At 42.8% G+C, this 20,637-nt stretch overlaps 1 protein-coding gene across 4 annotated transcripts in view; it reads right to left on the bottom strand.

The window, feature by feature from the left end:
• RPTOR (regulatory associated protein of MTOR complex 1) overlaps positions 1-20,637 on the bottom strand; it is a 510,229-nt gene that overhangs the window by 421,266 nt on the left and 68,326 nt on the right. The window lies entirely within an intron of this gene.

The following is a 20,637-nucleotide window of genomic DNA, read 5'->3' as shown; positions in this document are numbered from 1 at the left end:
TTCTTTGGACTTTTCCCCATTCCAAATGCTTGCAACCACCACTGGCAGCTTTTTCAAGTGCCCTCGAGCAAGCAAATAAAAGTCAAATAAGTAACCATAATTATTATAGCCCACAAGAAATTTTACTGCTACTGCTTAAGTTTTAAATTGTTCAGACCAACTTAACAAAACAGAGTGTTTGTGATGTTGAACAGCATTTTAACAGTTAGCAATAAAAAGTTGAAATGTCTGATAATGCTTGCAGGCTGCAAAGGAACTCTGTAAGCTGCTGCACCAAAAACAAGGAGTGAAATTAAAAAACCCAAACAAACTTCTGTTCACTGAGTTTAGTCACCCACCCACTCATACATACACACGCTGTCAATCCTGACAAACAAGAAGCTGGAGTGTATATTCCAAGACAAGTTATAAAACCATAAACCACAGATATTTTTATATCTTTGCTCTTGAAGTTGCTAGATAATTTGTCTAATGAAGAGGCCCAAACTTTTTTCCAGGGGAAGGTTCTATATCTGAATATAGATGCAGTTTATTTAAAAAAGAAAAACAATCTCAATGCAAAAGAAAAGTTGCTCAGCCACTATGATTATTCATCATCTATATAGCATATTTTCAGTACAATTCTATGGCATAGACAGCAGAAGAACATTGAATCAGGTGCTGGGTTAATAGTGTTAGTACACCTTGAACCCCACTCCAGAACAAAGAATTTGCTCCACACCCTTTGCTTGGGTAGCAAGAATAATTAGTGCTAAATACTTTAGTCAGCACCACCACGGAAATGGCCACCGTGCATGGGCAGAGGCCAGAAGAGCACCATTTTGGAATCCAAGATGGTGCTCGGAACAGCTTGGAACATTCAGCCTTGGAATGGGGTCGTTCTGTCGGAATGAGCGGCTTGACTGGTTGTCCCAACTGAAGGTTCCATGCATTTTGCATTCCATTCCAAGCTCGGAACAGAACACAAAATGTTTTTCATGCACACCCTTACAAGTTTCATATCATTTTCCTTACATGCAAAGTACTTTCTGTTTATGAAATACATAACGTGAGAGGCAACTCTCAGACTCTTGCGGCAGAACTGAAAGCACTATACATATAGGTGGTCCTCGTTATCTGGGGGGCTTCCATTCTCGCCTACAACTGCGGATAACAGAACTGAGGCTAATGAGACCTTGAGGCAATGGGGATTGGGGAGTTGAGTTCCTAAAGGTGAAAAAAGGACTAAAAAGGCAGAAAAGGGCAGAAACAACAGAAATAAAGTGCTGCACTGTGCTTTGCAGGTCTCCAGCTGTCAAGCAATGCACCCCTCAACCCCAATTCCGATGATTTTCTGTGAAAAATCATGGGGAGAGGGTAACAAAAGAGTCACAAAATGGCTCTGTTCAGTAATATGGTGGCTGGAAATGACTTCTGAGGTCAATTCCAGCCACCCAGGAACCATAGATAAGCAAATTATTAGTATACCTTCAACCACGTATAGTGGGGTTGGGTCTACATTGCCTGATCACCAATTCGTGAAACTGTGGGAGCCAGAACCATGGATAATGAGGGCCTTGTATTATGCTGCTGAATATATATGAACACTGGGACTAGTACCTAAGCTGGACACTCAAGTGGAGGTCCATCCTGCAGGTAAGAGATAGGGGACACCAATGGAACAGTGTATAAACAAATAGTGGGTATTTTCTTATAGTCTTTGATATACCACAAGAGACCAAGAACGTCTCTCCTGAATTTGATTACTATGTCCTTGACTGATTGAGTCAGTCTAGTAATGGAAATAACAAAGAGATAAGATGCTCTTCATGGGAGTCATAATATAACTCTATGTTAGCTTCAGGGAGATATATTGCCATCCAATGAAATCTTTGAATGAAGAAGCCTAGGAAAAGAGGATATTGGGGAAGCTGAGAAAATGTTCTAAGATTAGACCGAGATCAGTAAGAACATCCAAGCCGATGTAGAAGACATATATGTAGGAAAGAGGAAAAGAGATATTTATATCTAATTACAGATCTTAATGAAAGCACAATCAGGAGCTAAAAAATGAAATGGTTAAAACCCCATCATCAACCAAAAGGAGGGGGAAAAAGATCCATTTCATGCAAATTTAATGAGCATATGCTGCAAAGTACTTCACACCAGATTCTAAATTATGTAAACTATGTGCCATCCAGCCTACAATTTTGCCTTTGGCTACACAACCTCGTTTGCAGTTTGTCACAAATACATAAACAATATGAACTAGGCAAAGGTTTAGAGTCCAGGGGAAAAGAAAGCCAGGGGGTGACCATTATAGCTGGAAACAGGGGCAATATTTGGCTCCCTGAAGAGAACCTGTCAATGACTGTGGGAAGATCTATTACAGAGTAGCTTTTGTTTAATGCTCCATGCTAAAACTGCCAAAATACAAAGGAGGAGTTAATGTTTTTTGGATGAAGGTACTCTAACTCAGTGCCAAAACTGCATTCTTCCAGTTGCAGAGAAAAAACACTGGTGTCCTCTAATGCCAGAGTACTGGAAAAGGAACACTAGCATGTAAAGGACAAATTCTGCCAAGCATGCCACGATACCTCATTCTCCCATAGAACTCTACATCTCTAGGAGTACCTATAATGAAAGGTGCATTTCACATTAGGGAGGTGGACTAGTCTTGTAGTAACAAGCATGACTTGTCCCCTTTGCTAAGCAGAGGACAATGAATGGATTGCATATGAATGGGAGGCTACATGTGAGGGCGCTGTAAGATATTCCCCTTAGGGGATGGAGCCACTCTGGGAAAAGCATCTGCATGCTTGCATGAAGAAGGTTCTAAGTTCCCTCCCTGGTATCTCCAAGATAGTGCTGAGAGAGATTCTTGCCTGCAACCTTGGAGATAATTCTGAGCTAGATGGACCAATGGTCTGATTTGGTGTATGGCAGCTTCCTGTGTTCCTAAGCCCATGTACCCAACAGATGTACTTAAAGTATTCTCTCTCATGTTAATCTAAACTGTTCATAGATAGGGATAAGATGAGTTGTTTTTGTGTATTGGTGAACAATGTACATTGTTCTACCACTGGGACCAAGGAGCAGGCTGTTATGTTTCTATCTGTTCAACTACATCATGCTCTCCCAATGCAGGTAACTAAAATATTGCTTACCAACAATTTACAATACCACTGATGCAAATATATCGATGCAAAAGAGCTAAATTCTACTAAAATTATGAAACAAATTTTTATTATGATTTTTGACATTTGGTTATTGCTAAATCTAAAGGAACAGGCAGCTACAGACTGTTTTCCCCACATTTTTATTTATTTGTGATGCAGGAGGGACAGCGGAGAGAATGCACTGATTTTGCATCATATTACCCAATAAGCTCAGGCTACATTGCAATTAGAAGGCCAGATTCTGAACACTACAAGCATACAGAGATGCTTGTATAGGATGCATACAGATCTTTACCTGATGATGGGAACTCTGTGTTCAGAATCTTCTGGTCAATTAAGGCAGTTCACAAACCAATAAAGTGAGCAGCAAAAAATATGACAGATGCTAATGGATCATGTCTGTATCCAGAAATTATGTATTATGGAACAAGGCAGACGTGGTTTGGAACGTACTTCATTGATGCTGACAACAGTCAACAATAAAGCTTCAGCTACAGCCAAAGTTAAGAAATGGTTTGTTTCTAAGAGGAGATTGGTAGAATTAGCAGCCTTCCTGGGAACCACACTTTATGATTTGGGAGTCCTGGCCTTAAATTGTTTGATTTACTTAGTAGTGAGGGAATTAGAGGACCTCTTCTTTATTAGTCAAGTGAAGAGAGGGCTTTGGTTTAATGCACACATTTGGCAATCCATTTAAGTAAGTTTGTTTGTGAATCAGCTAGCCAAAGCAGAATTCAGAACCGACGGGCAAGAAGTACTTTCGGTCTTCCCTATAGATCTGCTCTCTAAGGGGCCTTGAAGGCAAGTGGTGCCTCCTGGCTAGGCCCTGCTTTTCTTCCATGCTATGCCTTCGTTGCACAGCAATCTCTGTATTCATGGCAGTAACAATATGAGGAGGATTTGAGGGTTGATGTGAGGGGGTGGTAGTGAGGTAGAGATGTGCCCAAACCGCAGTTCGAAGCGTGGTTCAAGCACATTTTGGGAAATCTGGAGGGAAACTGTAAGGAAAAGGAGGGAAAGTCCTTACCTGCTCTCTACTGCCCCGTTCAGCTTCCTGTTGGGGTGGCATGCCTCCCAATGACACACACCCCCATGCTGGCGCTGTGTGGGAGGTTATTGAGAGGTATGTCACCCCAGCAGGAAGTTGAATGGGGCAGCTTAGAGAAGGTAAAGACCTGCTCTCCTTTTCCTTAAAGTTCCCCTACGAATTTCCCAAAATGTGCTCAAACCATACTTCGGACCACAGTGCGGGCACATCCCTATGCTGAGGTGCTGATTAAACCATAAACCAATACAACCATAAACAGTACAGTAATGTCAGAAGTGTTTGAATTCTGCAAATTGTTTTTGTTTGTATTTAATTTTTAACTATTTCTTCACAGCAAGGACTGTGCAGTGTGCTGATAATACTGAGATCCTTTGTTGGTGACGGTTGTGTGCTGTGGATTTCTGCTGAAATTTTTCTGTTGTGGGCAGCTGTATTTTTAACCATAGTTTGGAGCACCAGTGAACAGTTTCTTATACAATCAGCAGATGCCACTGATTGACATGAGCATTGCAAAAAGGAAAGGAAGCACAGACCTGAAACACAGAACAGTAGAACACAGCTGGCTGCTTTGCTTTTGCAGAAGCCCAGGCGACCCCTGAAACCAAAGGGACTTATCTTAAGAGTAGTTAAATATAATTAAGCTTCTGAAGTGGCCATTTTCTGTAGAGGGGTGGAGTATAAATCAGGTCAGAATTTTCTAAACCCTTAAATGTCCAGAAATGTGAGGGGAAGTGTGGGTTTTGCAGAATGAGCAATCATCCCATGGCACACACTGGGTAACGGTATGTTATACAACTCTGCCCTGGTTTTGAAAAGCACAAAATGCAATGCAAGGCAGCTTTTTCCTTGAACACCAAGACATCAGTATGAAAGTTGGTGTGCATATTTTGGATAACATTTTCCATTGCAATGACAAATGATAGCTCAACTTTCTCGCCTGTTTTCAAGGGGGACAAGAAAGATGTAAAATACAATGTAACTCAATATCTGAGTTGAAGATTAAGAGATCAGAGTCAAATGTGGTATAATGATGACATTATCATCTGTTTGAAGACAGAACACTTGCTCAGCCTCTCACTCACTTTCAAAGTGGATGGGAGAAAAGTGTAAAATATATTATAATATATGCCTGAAAGATAGCAATACTAAAATGGAGATGGGCATGTACAGAACAATTCTTCATTTCATATTCAAACCTAAACCCACTCCTCTACCCACACACCCCAAGCCCTAAGTCTGTTCTGGGGCTGCATCCAGGCTCAAATTAAGCCTTGCACCAAGGATTGTATTGCACAACTGAAGCCGAAAACGTTCTTCATAATATCTAGTTCAGCCACCTATTCTGAATTTCTGTTATACAGAAATCAGTCCTGACAGATGATTTTATATAACCTACGGATGACTCTTCCACAACCTCCCTTGACAATTATTCTAATTATTGTGATTCTTAACATCAGAGAACTCTTTTACTGATATCTAAAGTTTCCATAATTTATTATTTGACAGTTGTCTCTTCTTGTGGTAATTTATTTCAATTAAGCTTAAGCGAAATCAACTTCCTACCATTGCATATTACTTCATAGAACAGTCTTCTGTAGATTAAGCCATATAATAGTAAATGTACCTGAGAACAAAGATGGTATAATCATCTTTAGTGCTTCCCCTGACCTCTAGTTGCCCACTGCTTAGGCAAACCAAACAAACAACAAACCTGTGCTCTTCACAAAAATTATTGCATGGTAGCCACATGGGTCTTCTACCTTGTGTCAGTTTGACAATCCAGTGTTTCCTGGATTAAGGGCAAACTGAGGGCAAAGAGATTAAGTTCTCTGAGATACCTCACCCTGGTATCTCAGTTGGAGGCCATGGCCAGGAGTGCGTTCTATCAGCTCCAGCTGATTCAACAGCTGCACCCATTCCTTGAAGAGGGTGACCTCAAAACAGTGGTGTATCAGCTGGTAACCTCCTGGCTCGACTACTGCAATGCGCTCTAAGTGGGGCTGCCTTTGTACGTAGTCCGAAAACTTCAGTGAGTCCAGAATGCAGCAGCCAGATTGGTCTCTGGGGTAACCCAGAGAAACCATATTATGCCTGTTTTGAAACAGTTATGCTGGCTGCCGATATGTTTCTGGGCAAAATACAAAGTGCTGGTTGGTTATAACCTATAAAGCCCTAAACAGCTTAGGTCCGAGTTATCTTAGAGAGCGCCTTCTTCTACATGATCCCCACCGGACGTTAAGGTCATCTAAGGAGGTCCGTCTCCAGTTACCACAGGCTCGTCTGGTGGCGACTCAAAGGCGGGCCTTCTCTGTAGCTGCTTCTGGGCTGTGGAATGCACTCCCAGCAGAAATCCATAATTTGAGATCATTACTGTCCTTTAGGAGAGCCCTTAAAACCTATCTTTTTGGCCTGGCCTTTCAGGGTTTTTAAATGATTGAAAAACTATTTTAAATTGTTTTAAATTGCTGTTCTGATTTTCCAGGGTTTTTTAGCATTTGAATTGTTTAATTGGTTTTATTCTGTCCATGTTCCTGATTATATTATGTATATATTATTACTATATCATGTGTATTATTATGTATGTTTTAAATTTTGGTCTATGACCGTAAATAAACATGATTGATTGATTTTATTCTGTTTTTATAGTTTGATTTTAACTGTTAACTTATTTTAATTGTTGTAAACCGCCCTGAGCCATTTTGGAAGGGTGGTATATAAATCAATTCAATTCAATTCAATTCAATTCAATAAATACCAAATCTGGAGAACCTTGCAAAATGTGGTACAGTCAGATACGGCCCAGTAACATGTGGGCTTGATCACCGCTTTACAGTAACATATCTTCATACTTAAGATGCAGCCTTTCCTTTAAGCATAAAGGCAGTGCTGAACAACACAATTAGCCCTATTTGTCCATTGACTGTAGCCACATTCAGACACTATATTGAACACTTGTACAAGTATACAGTGTACACAGATACAAATTTGCACAGATTATTATTCACACATTATGTTGAACACAGGTACAGCAGTACACTTCCTATCTGTACCATGTGTACTATGAGAGTCCAAACAATCCCAGCTTCCCCATCTCTAGCCACACTATCAAACCAAAACATCAAAGGGTGGATTCCTAACTAGTGCTTCACAGTGCAAATCTCCTTCCATGTCTCCATCAACCCCCCATACTGCTGTAGGTTCCTCAACCCCCAGGAAGGCTGTTGGGGGAAAGAGGAAAATGGCTTCCACTCATGAAACAACCAGTCCAAATGCTAGCCAGGGCTCACTACCCAGTAGCTTAGGCAATGTTGGACTCGCACCAAAGAAAATTAATTCCTGAATAAGAATTTATTTATAATAAAAAGAACATGGATTATAGCTAAGACTACTAAACACAGGTTAAACATACTTGTCCTACTGATAGCATTTAAAGATCCAGGGGTGAGGCCCAGCTCATAATTCCTCCTCAAAGAGGTAGGAACAGTTGCAGAAAGAAGCAGAGCCTTTTTCTAATATTGTCCTGACTGGAATGAGTTCTTTGCCTATATATATATAGAGAGAGAGAGAGAGAATGAGAGAGAGAGAGAGAGAGAGAGAGAGAGAGAGAGAGAGATGACACCTTGTTTCTATTTAAGAAATGAATATGAAAATAAATACAATAAGGCTTGCCTGTTTCAACAAGCTGTGGAAAAGTGATTCTGTTGTTTTAGATCTTTCTTTCTTTTTACTACTCCTGTAGATGTTATTGGAATTTTTATTCCCTGATTTTCTTTGTTGGTATGTATTGTGTATTTTATTGTTTTATTGATGTCTCATGTTGATTATGAGCTGCCTTAAGCAAACCAGACGAGGTGGGATAAAGAATAGATGCTTCCTCGCTATCATGTGGTTGCTGAAAGTTCAGGGTTTCTTACCAAAAGCAAGAGCCCACCTCTGCTTCCTAGCAGCATTAGATTGCATCCTCAAGATTAGTGAAGAACCCCACTCTGTGGACCTTCAAACAAGCACAGCTCCCACCAATGGAAGACAGCTTGAAGTATATACAGAAAACACTTAATGGAAGCTAGCCTTGCTATTCAGAGTGTTTGCAGTTCAGAGTGATACGGTGTCATGAACTAGACTCACCTTGACACAAGGTCACCCATCCTGACACACTTGCACATGGGAAGCCGCCACGATCACTATACATTCCTTTCCCTAGATCAAAGGTACATCCGCCCGCTCCATCCGCCGCCACAAGCAACACATCTTCCTAGTCTCTGCTACAGAAGATTTTAGGTCTCTCTGAGACTTAGTAGCATGAGAACAGACAGGAACATTGGGGGAACTTGTAGACTGCATCTTCGCTGCTCAAAGCATATCTCCAATTAAGTAGTTTAGTTTAGTATTATTATTTTTTTTATTCGATTTCTATAATCCCCCTTCCAAAAATGGCTCAGGGCGGTTTACACAGAGAAATAATAAATAAATAAGATGGACCCCTGTCCCCAAAGGGCTCACAATCTAAGAGAAACCTAAGATAGACACCAGCAATAGTCACTGGAAATACTGTGCTGGGGGTGAATAGGACCAGTTACTCTCCCCCTGCTCAGATTGATTCATGCTCCTTGCTCAACACATTTGAAAATGCAAGTGGGTTCTCAAGCTTATCAATATAATTGTACCATATGTGAGAAACAGAATTTCCTTCAGGTAAGTAGTAGTAGTAAATTTATTACGGTCCTTAGACCAGCTTAACAGGTAAAACATTAGACAATTGAAAGGGAGAAAACCATCATTTTTTATTTTATTTTATTGTCCTGCTGGTTGAGAGCAGGGTGGGGGTAGCTTGTCCGATCAGCTTCTTGGAGGTAGAGACTAGTCTCCTAGCTAACTGGAACTATGTAAGTTCAGGAAATCCTCTATTTTGGACACATATGCATTAATACATTTGGGTCCAGGCTAGAAACAAATAGGTAACAGAACAAGAAGGGAAAGTAGGAGTAAGGCTTCCCTATTGTTTAGAGAGGGAAATCCAACTATTTGTGACAAAAATGTAGTATGGAAATAACCCATCCCCCACCGCTTAACTGTAGAACTCTATTTTTTTACTACCAGCTGTCATGTCAAAGTCATAATTTACACACTAGCACATAGACCATTCTAATCTGTGATACTGATTGGGCTTCATGGAATCAGAGAAACTGTATCTAAGTAAGTGAGCATAGGAAGCTGCTTTATACGGAGTCAGAATATTGGTCTATCTAGCTCAGTAATGTCTACACTGATTGGCAGTGGCTCTCCAAGGTTTCAAGCAGGAATCTCTCTCTGCCCTACCTGGAAACGCCAGGGAGAGAAATTGGGATCTTCTGAATGCAAGCATGCAGATGATCTTCTACTGAGCTATGGCCCCACCCCTTAAGGCAAATATCTTACAGTAGTCACTCATGCCACTGCAAACCAATGTAGACTCTGCTTAGCAACTGGGACAATTCATGCTTGCTACTACAAGACCAGCTCTCCTCCCTGCACATGAAGACAGGCAAAAAGCAGAGTAGACTATGAAGCTGGCACTATGGTTTAACATTACAAAAAACAGGAAGCAACAGCCCAGCATACTAAAAGTTACCAACCCCCACCCCACCCCCTCAAAGTATGGTCTGTCTTGGCAACCCAACACAAAACACATACACAGACTTTGAACAAGTTAGAACCTTTAGGGGTTTAATTCACAGGAGTTTAGATACACAGTGTTGGAAAGCTAATTGACTAACCTTTGAAATTCTGTCAGGAGTGAGGGAGTAGCAAAATGACCTCTGGGACCCCCATCACCAAAGTCCAGAGTACAGCTTAGTATGAGGATACATTGAATGCAGACTAGGTAAAGGTAAAGTGTGCCGTCAAGTCGGTGTCAACTCCTGGCGACCACAGAGCCCTGTGGTTGTCTTTGGTAGAATACTGGAGGGGTTTACCATTGCCATCTCCTGTGCAGTATGAGGTGATGCCTTTCAGCATCTTTCTGTATCGCTGCTGCCCGATACAGGTGTTTCCCAGCAGGGATTTGAACCAGCAACCTCTGGCTTGCTAGTCAAGTCATTTCCCCACTGCGCCATTAGGTGACTCTAATGCAGTGTATAATATTACTCCTCTAGGGCAACTGGTCTCTTCTCCAAAGAGTCTGCTTTTAAAATACAATATTGAAATAACCCCCACTCATAAAGGTAAAATTCTTGTTTGTTAGGAAAATTCCTCAAACAACTCTTCATTGTATACCAGCAACTTTGTGATCTTCTGCCCCTTCTTCCCAATAAAAATTCCATTTGAGCCTTGCAATGAAATGCCTGTTTTATTTAACGGTAATATTCTGCAGATGAAACAAGTTGAAGCATTTTTTCTCCTTCTGCAGCAGCAAAATTTATACAGCTACACAACAACAAGAGAAAGTCTTAAATTCAATCAAAAGAAATACTTAAAGCAGTGACAAACTGATAAATTACATAGGCAGGCGTTCAATAATACTTGGCAAAAAGAGCTGTACCAGACTAACACAGAGCAGAGTTGGTTTTGGAAACTAAAAGTACACTCAACATTATTTCTAAGATTCTCTCAATATTATTTTCAGAGACTTTTGTGTTTTCTTTCACCCAGTAATTACCCAGGCAGATATTGCAAACACACTCACTGAATGAATCCAGTAACTTAAGTCTGATAAGCAAGACGGCATTAAACACTGATGCCTCAGAACTCCACATCTTAATAGATAATTCTTCCGACACAGTTCATATACTTGGTGATCATTTTCCAATCATCAGTCTTTGTCATGTACATCTCCAACCTCTCTTCCCTACATTGGCTATATATGTGATCTGGCATTTGGTGATCCTTTAGCCCTTCCTCCCCCTCGTCTTCTTTGCCAGCCATCTAACCAAGTTGGAGGAGTTGAGGGAAGAGAACAAAGACAAAAAGTAGGTCTATTAGTATTTACAGCAAAGATCTAGGAAATTCAATCATTCCCCTATTGTTTTATTGCAGATAGCCCAGCAACTTCTCTTTATTACTGCAGAAATACTCCAAAAGCTGGCTGAGCGCAATAAAGCAGTACGTGTTCAGCTTTGCAATGTTTCAAAGGGCAGTGATTTACTGCTACAAACCAAGCACCTTGCACACAAAACATCTGAGCTCAGTAATTGCCTCATGTTTTGTGCAAACTATACAAGGCAGCGTGAGGTCTGCCCACACACAGAGGACCTGCTGCTACCAGAAGCCTCCTCCCCACCCCCTTCCCTCAATTCCATGGGCTCCGTTATTAAGCAGCAGAGAGACCTGTTTGTTTTTGTTGTGCCCTGAGGTTTTACTATAGGTTAGGTTCCATATGCTGTGTTAAAGCTTCATGTCAGCCAGCCAATCGGCTGCATTCCAGAGGATTCATTATTCTTCTTACTGCTGAAAACAGAAGAGCTCTGGAATGGCACGTAGCTTCAATGCTTGAAACTGCATGACTCATCAATAAGTGTAATAATGTGCTATCATTGCAATTTTACTTGTAAAAACCATCGTGGCCTTTCATGCTCACAAAGGTGTTACCGCCAAGGGAATCAACATTCTTATAACAAAAATGTTTACAGATATCATATTTCCTAGCTACATATTCCCAAGTATGCCAGCAAATACTCCTAGGTCTGCTACAGCTGGATAGAAATAGCATGAGTGGGAGTAAGAGTAAGAGGTGAGAAAGAAGCTATCCTTTTTATGCTTCCATTGCCTCTAAGCAGTATTTCCAATGGAAGAAACCACAGGAATTTTATGAATTGTAATTTATGATTTTAAGTAAAAAGCACATATCACACAAGAAATTTGTACCTAAACAGCATATGCCCATTAATGCAATGTGCAAGACATTCCGAGATTTTCAAAGGTACAGCCTTATTCAGTTTAGCTTTCCTTTTTCAGCTTTTTTTTTTACCTTTAAGCAACTTTCTGAAAATACCAAAATGAATAATAAAATATAGTAGTTCTTTTCCCTTTAGTATTCCTACACTGTTTTTCATTTCCTTTTAATTCTATTTTCTTTGGGTAGTGGGAGGGGTATACAGGGAAAGTTAAGAATGAAAGCTGTAGTTTTAAAAGCAAATTTCAATAAAATATAACCGAAAAAATCCTTTTTTAAAAAAAAGTTAAAACATCCTAGATTGAGTCTTGTTTTATATTTTACAAGTAAATGCAATTGCAGCGAACAAGTTGCTGCCTGGAAGAAGGGCATGCCAGTGTTAAAAATACAATAGGGCTTTACCGGGGAGGGGCACTTTTTGCAATATCTTTTGGTAATGACAAAAACACTTCCCACCCCGCCTTGTTCTCAGTTGGTTTTGTGCCACAATGTAGGAAAATCAGATTGGTTATGTGATGTGATAACATCTTTGTAGATTAGGAGTAGAGAAGACACCGCCAACCCTTTTCATTTTGGCCCTTCCATCCACAAACGGGAGTTTATCCTCAGAAGTCCATGGAATTATGCAGGGGTTTCTGGGAGAGAGCTCCCATTTATTTATTTGATTGATTGATTGATTTTCTATACTGCCCTTCCAAAAATGGCTCAGGGCGGTTTACACAGATAAATAAATAATAAGATGGATCCCTGTCCCCAAAGGGCTCATAATCTAAAAAGAAACGTAAGATAGACACCACCAGCAGTCACTGGAGGTACTATGCTGGGGGTGGATAGGGCCAGTTACTCTCCTACTGCTAAATAAAGAAAATCACCAGGGTAAAAGGTGCCTCTTTACCCAGTTAGCAGGGGAGGACCATCTCATTTGCAGATGAGATGGTCAGGAGGAAGTGACATTTCAGCCAACTCCCTTGGCTGAAAGAGTTGCATTGCTGCTGCAACCATACAGGATACCTCAGGGGAAAGTACTGAGCATCTGATGGCCTAAAAGCCCTCAGCAAGCGCCTATGGGTGGTCATCCCTGACACCAGTCATGAACAGAAGGATGGCAAAGCAGCAATTCATTGGAGAACACAAGGTGAGGTTTCGGGGAGCATTTTGGTCCCTCAGAATGTAGTAGTTTTGCCCCCCAAAGTGAAATGGGTCAATATTTGTTGCAGCCTACAACATTTATGGGGCACTCTGTTTCAAACCTCCTGAAAGAAAGCACATCCTGCAAGCTCAGCTCATTGATTTTACATCAAAAACTTTCATCAATAACACTAAATTGCCTGTAGCTGCTATACAATTTATCTAACAAAATATCCAGCCAGTCAGCAAAACATCAAAGAACTATTACTAGGCCTTTATTGTATCTTTAAAAAAAAATAAAATGTTAATATTAACTAAACTTGCCCTGGACATATTCCCCTTTGTACCCCCCCCCTTTTTTTTTCCCTTTTCTTTTTTTTCTCTTTTGGTGAGACAACTGGTAAACACACTGACAGTTCATACAGCTGCAAAATTAAAGTTACACCCTCCACTAAAGGGAGGAAAAAGAGAAAGAATGCAAATCATCAACGAAACATACTTTTAAATCACAAAATAGAGAGTTTTAGCCAGTAGGCTACACCAGAAACAGAATCCTACTGAGCTAGAACTTGAATTGCTGCAAACCAAGGTTGGAAGTCTGTTTTGATCAGCAAGAAACCAAGCTTTAGAAGTTTGAAAGTAGAGATCACTATTGCCATAGCTTAGGGCTGCTCAACTTTGGCCTTCCTGCAGATGTTGGCCTATAACTCCCATAACTTCCATATTCACCCAGGCTTTTAATTAGATTTATGGTTTTTAAAAATGATTTTAATTTTAATGTTTAAATGACAAGGAGGCCTTAGTTATCCTACTAGTTTTCTTTCCTCAGCTCTAATTGCTGTGATTATTGCCTTGGAATATCCCTTAACATAAAGATTTCAAAACAGCCACAACAGTGGCACTGATACAGCATTTTAGACTCCTCAAAGTGCTTCGCATAGTTTAGACAATGGCCCACAAATTGTGGCTGGTCTTGGTAGTCAGCCAAAATTTGTGCTCACCATCAACCCTCATCTCCCCCAAGTGGGAATGGTGTGATCTTATTTGAGGCACTCCAAACACCTTCAAGGCCCACAACAACAGGGGCAAGCCCCCACTTCCCTCCTCTCCTCTGGGCTGGCTAGGATGTAAGGATGGCTCTTCCTTATCACAATGAGCAACTTCAAAGTTGGTACAAGGTCAGTGAGAACCCCCACCTTCTCCAGGTTCCGGGGAATGACGTGGACTCTATTTTCCACAATTTAAAAAAAGGGTGCTTACCAACCTTGCTACCAGAGATCCTTTACAACTGAGGATGCCAACTTATATGCCAAGCATATGTTCCACCACCGGGTTATACTGCCTCTCTAGTCCTCTCCTGGGGCTTAACAATACATCTCTGAAGCACATTTTGCTTTAATGAGTCTCCATCACCACAATTATGTTAAATCCCAATAGTAATCTGTTCCAATTTCTAATCAGCTTGAACAAAATTTTTATTTTAAATTGTTCAGGAAGGGATTACTCTCTGCATGTGGCCTAAGCAACCAAATAAAATGTTTGCTTTGGCAATTTATTATCCTTATTGATTTTATAAATTATACAGAAACAAATAAATTAATGATGAAAAATCCACATGTCTACATGTAACTAGTTAGGCTTTTAAAGTAAAATGACCAGGAATAAAATTGCCTAAGGGTATTGCTAAAGCTAGGGCAAGCTCATTCTCATCCAAGCCTTCCTCTCAGGAGAGGAAAAGAATACTAAAAAGATTTTCAAAATGCAAGAGTATGCCCTAAAGCTGTCCACTGATCAAGATTTCAAACAATAAGGACTGCTTTCTCTGTTTACCCAAATAACAATAAGATGGCCAGCTGAGCAGAGCAGGAGCATAGGTATACCCTTGTAAATGTACAACGCTTGTGAAACCTAGATACATTGAAAGTGAAAATGAAAAACAGTCTTATAATCTTGTACAAACTTCTCTGGTTCAGAAAAAATGAAAGACATTCAGTTTGGCCCAGTCAGTAAAATGGCTAATTCCTGTAGACACAGCCGGTTCACACTGAACGAGGGATCATTTGCTGGTTTAGTGTTACATATGCAAGAGAGTAAGCCCCTCACCTCTCCCCCCCCCAACTCATCCATATAGCAATTCCCTACATTCTTTCCTGATCTGAGGCTAACCATAGCTTGCCATTTCATCCAAACCAGCCAACTATTGTTTGTGCTTGCCCTGCAAATTATTATTCTAAACCAAGATTTGATTTGATCCTGGTTTGCAGGGCAAAAACAAACCATAATTTGTCAGTTCAGACAAAATGGCAAACCACAGTTTTGGTTTGGGCAGCTGCCAGGATCCAGGACACTAAGAAGGGCCTACTGCTGATCCCAAGACCACCTCTGTGCCTGTAGCCTTCATGCGATAGAAGCAGTGTGAGTCTTGAGGTTCATCCAGCAAGGACAGGACCGATGGAGAGCACAGTTGATCCCCCTGAAACTTGGAACCAGTCCTGCTATTCCCAAAGTGTCACCACCATAGGCAGAACTGAGTGATCAACCTCCTCTTTAGGAAGCTATTTTTAAATGAAAAAGCTCCCCACATGGGTACAGCAACTCAACCCTGCTAGCAAATTCCCGCATTCTAGGGTTGTTTTCCTAGAATGAATAAAGTTGCTGCGCACATGTAGAGAACTGCTGCACACAATGAAGCTATTCACACGAGTAGCCCAGTCTGCGTTGGGCTGCTAGTTTGGAGCACCAGGATCGCTCCCAATCCTGGTGTTTCCAGGACTGGTGTTTCCCCTGCTAGCCTGACTCTTAAACTCAGCCCTTAACCAGAGTTAGAGAGCATGACTGCGCCCTGAACTCCAGGTTCAGGATTGTCTGTGTGTTTGGACTGTATTCAGCCCAAACACACACAGAGCGAGGCGCCTAGAGCACCCAATTCATGGAGGAATCCGCCAATGCACCATGCTCATTGGGTGGTACATTATGGGATACCTGGAGGCTGGGCCTAGTTTTCCCGGCCTCCAGAGGTCCGCACTGGCAGGAGTAGTGTGGGTTGTATGGGCGTGCGCCAGTGCGCCAAACAGGAGCTCCTTGCTCATCTGTTGGGGAAGGTAGGTTCAATGCTGCCTTCCTCACCCCTATTATGGTCATGAGAACAACCTTAATGATCGCTTATGTGGAAAGAAACCTCCTGATCCCAGTTTTTGGCAACTCTAAATCTAACATCTGAAACAGACCTAAGAAACAGTAAAGAGCAATATAGTCTAACTAGCCAAGATAGCAAAACTACACCAAGAACTGATGGTACAGAAAGAGAGACCATAGCCTACAGAAAATAACAGCTACTGCAACGTCTTTTGAAAAAGCACAATGGGGGAAATGCTTAAGACAAATGCCGGTGTAGAAACCTCAACTTTAAAAATCACCCCTACCATGTTTTAAACTATGCTGGTCCAACTGAAGTCTTTAATTTTGAGAATCTGCAAAATTATTATTATTATTATTATTATTATTATTATTATTATTATTTAAAAAAACATTTTATACCGCCCAAAACGTATGTCTCTTGGAGGTTTACAACAGAATAAAAACAAAGCAAAACATTCGTTAAGACAAAAGGGGGGGGGGACACACACATTACAACAATTTAAAAAATTTTAAATAATATTTTAAAACAGCATTAAAACCATTAAAATCATTAAAACAACATTAATTAAAAGCCTGGGTGAAGAAATGTGTTTTTAAAGACTTTTTAAAAGCTGTCAGAGATGGAGAGGCTCTTATTTCACTAGGGAGCGCATTCCAAAGCCTGATGAACTGGTGGCAGCTGCAGACGGACCTCTCCAGCAGATCTCAGTGGGCAGTGGGGTTCATGCCGAAGAAGGCATTCCCTTAAATACCCAGGGCCCAAACTGTTTAGGGCTTTATAGGTTATAACCAGCACCTTGTATTTTGCCCGGGAACATATCGGCAACCAGTGTAGCTCCTTCAATACAGGAGTTATATGGTCTCTCCGAGATGACCCAGAGACCAACCTGGCTGCCGCATTCTGGACCAGCTGTAGTTTCCAGTCTATGTACAAGGGCAGCCCCACATAGAGCGCATTACAGTAATCCAGTATGGAGGTTACCAGCAGATGTACCACTGTTTTGAGGTCATTCACCTCAAGAAACGGACGCAGCTGGTGTATCAGCCGAAGCTGATAGAAGGCACTTCTGGCCATCGCCTCAACCTGGGACACCAGGGAGAGGCTCAGATCCAGAAGCAACCCCAGACTGCATACCTGTTCCTTCTGGGGAAGTGTGACCCCATCCAGAACAGGCAGATCAAAATCATCTCTTGAGTTCCGACCCCGGACAATGAGTACCTCCGTCTTCGCCGGATTCAGTCTCAGTTTGTTATCCCTCATCCAGCCCATGAACAACTCCAGGCAGGCATTTAGGGAGGTTATGCCCTCTCCCGATGATGCTGACATGGAGAAATAGATTTGGGTGTCATCAGCATACTGGTAGCACCCTGCACCAAATCTCCTGATGATCTCTCCCAATGGTTTCATGTAGATATTAAACAACATTGGAGACAATATGGAGCCCTGGGGAACACCATACAAAAGTTCAAATTTTGAAGAACAGCAGTCTCCAAGGGACACCATCTGGAACCTGCCCAAGAGGTAGGAGCGGAACCACTGCAAAGTTGTGCCTCCAACTCCCAACCCCCTCAGATGCTCCAGAAGGATACTATGGTCGATAGTATTGAAAGCCGCCGAGAGGTCCAGAAGGACCAACAGAGTCACACTCCCTCTGTCAATTGCCAATTGGAGATCATCCATCTGGCCGACCAAGGCAGTCTCCACCCCCTAGCCAGCCCGAAAGTCAGTTTGAAATGGGTCAAGATAATCAGTTTCATCCAAGACTGTCTGGAGCTGGGAGGCCACCACCCTCTCAATTACCTTGCCCAGCCACAGAAGGTTGGAGACAGGCCTGTACTTGTTCAAGTCCGAGGGATCCAGGGTAGGCTGGATTTATAATCTCGACCAGGCCTTCTACAACACCCCCCCTGCCAGATAATATAAGCCATGTCGGACAAGGGTCAAGAGAACAGGTGGTAGGCCGCACTATTCCAATCAGCTTGTCCACATCCTCAGGAGTCACAAACTGAAACTGATCCAACCTAATCACACAAGAGGAGTCGCTGGACACCTCCACATCAGACACTGGGGTAATTGTGGAGATGGAGTCTAAGTCGGCCCAAATACGAGAGATTTTTTCCACAAAGAATTCATTAAACACATCACAGTGGGTAATCGAAGGTTCCAGATTCTGATTCAAGGGAGGAGGGGCACTCACTAGCCCTCTCACAACCCTGAACAATTCCGCCCAACGTGAACTTGCGGATGCAATACGGGCAGAAAAGAATCGCTTCTTTGCCACATGTATCACCTGAGCATAGGTCTTCAAATGAGCTCTATGTTGCAATCTGTCATATTCAAGCCGAGTCTTTCTCCACTTGCGCTCCAGTCATCTACCTCGCCGCTTCAGCCCCCGTGGTTCTTCCGTATATCAAGGGGCCAGTTTTGAAACAGGTCGGAAAGGACGCTTAGGAGCAATCATGTCTACTGCCCCAGTGCACTTGCTGTTCCAATTCTCCACCAGGGCATCAACAGGATCACCAGCAGAGCCAACAGTAAATCCCTCCAAGGCTTCTTGAAATCCTATTGGATCCAATAACCTTCTCGGGCGGATCATCCTAATAGGTCCCTCGCCCCTGTGAAGGTGGGAAGCAATTGTGAGTCGGACCTTAACCAGATGGTGGTCCGTCCATGACAATGGGGAAATCACAGGATTCCCCACCCACAGAACACCACCCTGATCAGAGTGAAAGACCAAATCAAGCATGTGACCAGCAATGTGTTTCGGCCCCGAGACCACTTGGGATAGGCCCATAGTCGTCATGGCTGCAATGAATTCCTGAGCCGCCCTGGACAAATTGGTCCCAAAGTGAAAACTGAAGTCCCCCAGCACCACAAGCCTGGGGGACTCCAACACGAAGTCAGAGACCAAGTCCGTCAGCTCAGTTAGGGACTCTGTTGAGCAGCGGGGCGATCAGTACACCAACAGAAGTCTCAGTCTATCCCTGGTCCCCAGACTTAAGTACACACATTCGATATGGTCCGACACTCTAACAGGGATCCTGGTAAGGGAAAGGTTATTCTTATAGACCACAGCCACTCCAACTCCCCGCCCATGGTCGCTCACCCGCTCCTCAACAGAGTAGCCTGGAGGAAGAAGCTGGGACCACACTGGGCCCCCAGCCTCCCCCAGCCAGGTCTCTGTAATACATACCAGGTCGGCACCTTCATCCAGAATCAAATCATGGATGGTTTCTGATTTGTTCTGGACCGACCTGCCATTACAGAGGAGCAAGGTGAGGTTCCAAGGATGATCAGCACTGCTCCCCAAGGTCAAAGAGCTGGCAGGACAGCTGGAAGGGGGAAACAGCTATTAGATTTCCAAGTCTCCTTCCCTTGTAATGGCCCACTGACCTACCAACGTTCCTTCTTCTGTTCCCCACCACGGCCGGAATGGCCGCCCCACAGTCAGTGGACACGCCCCCATCTCCCCATCTCCAGTTAAGCCCAGACACATTCTAAGAATGTCTCACCCAGGACAAATTAAAACAGAAGCTCCACTATTAAATGCCCCCCCATACAAATACCTAGGCCAAGAGACCTGGCCCTCGCCCTCGCTGTTCCCCAAAGGGGTGACCCCCTTTGGTGTCGCCCCTTCAGTGGCAACCCCACCGCCACTGGCAGAAGCCTATATAGCCCTGAGGAAGCAGCTCTAGGCAGCTGGAATGCAGGAAACTGCCAAGTCACCCTCCTACCTGGCCCCAATCCTGCAAGGCCTCACTTCAGCACAACAACCAGTCCTGGGGTGTGTGTGTGCGGATAACAGACAAGGGGGCAGCAGGACAAGCAAACAGGCAGGCACCCAGTCTCACACCCTGGGGTCTACCTGGGAGCAGATGTTGTCTCTCCTCTTGTCTCTCCTGCAAGCTTCTGGGGGCTGAAGTCACTGGCAGAAGCCTATATAGCCCTGAGCAGGCAGCTCTAGGCAGCTGGAATGCAGGAAACTGCCAAGTCACCCTCCTCCCCGGCCCCAATCCTGCAAGGCCTCACCTCAGCACAGCAACCAGTCCTGGGGGTGTGGGGGTGGGGGGCAGATAACAGACGGGGGCAGCAGGACAAGCAAACAGGCAGGCACCCATTCTCACACCCTGGGGTCTACCTGGGAGCAGATGTTGTCTCTCCTCTTGTCTCTCCTGCAAGCTTCAAAATTCTAACTACATAAGTGGATAGGCAAGGTATGGATATTGCAAAGTCATTATGGTCACAAATACATTCCATACTTTAAGTTTAAACCAGGGTTTTAGCACATGCATGCAGG

Source organism: Hemicordylus capensis, chromosome 2 (assembly GCF_027244095.1).
Source record: "Hemicordylus capensis ecotype Gifberg chromosome 2, rHemCap1.1.pri, whole genome shotgun sequence".
Classification (NCBI taxonomy): Eukaryota; Metazoa; Chordata; class Lepidosauria; order Squamata; family Cordylidae; genus Hemicordylus; species Hemicordylus capensis.
The sequence above is the reverse complement of the archived record's forward strand: the minus strand, read 5'-3'. Positions and strand labels throughout refer to the sequence as shown.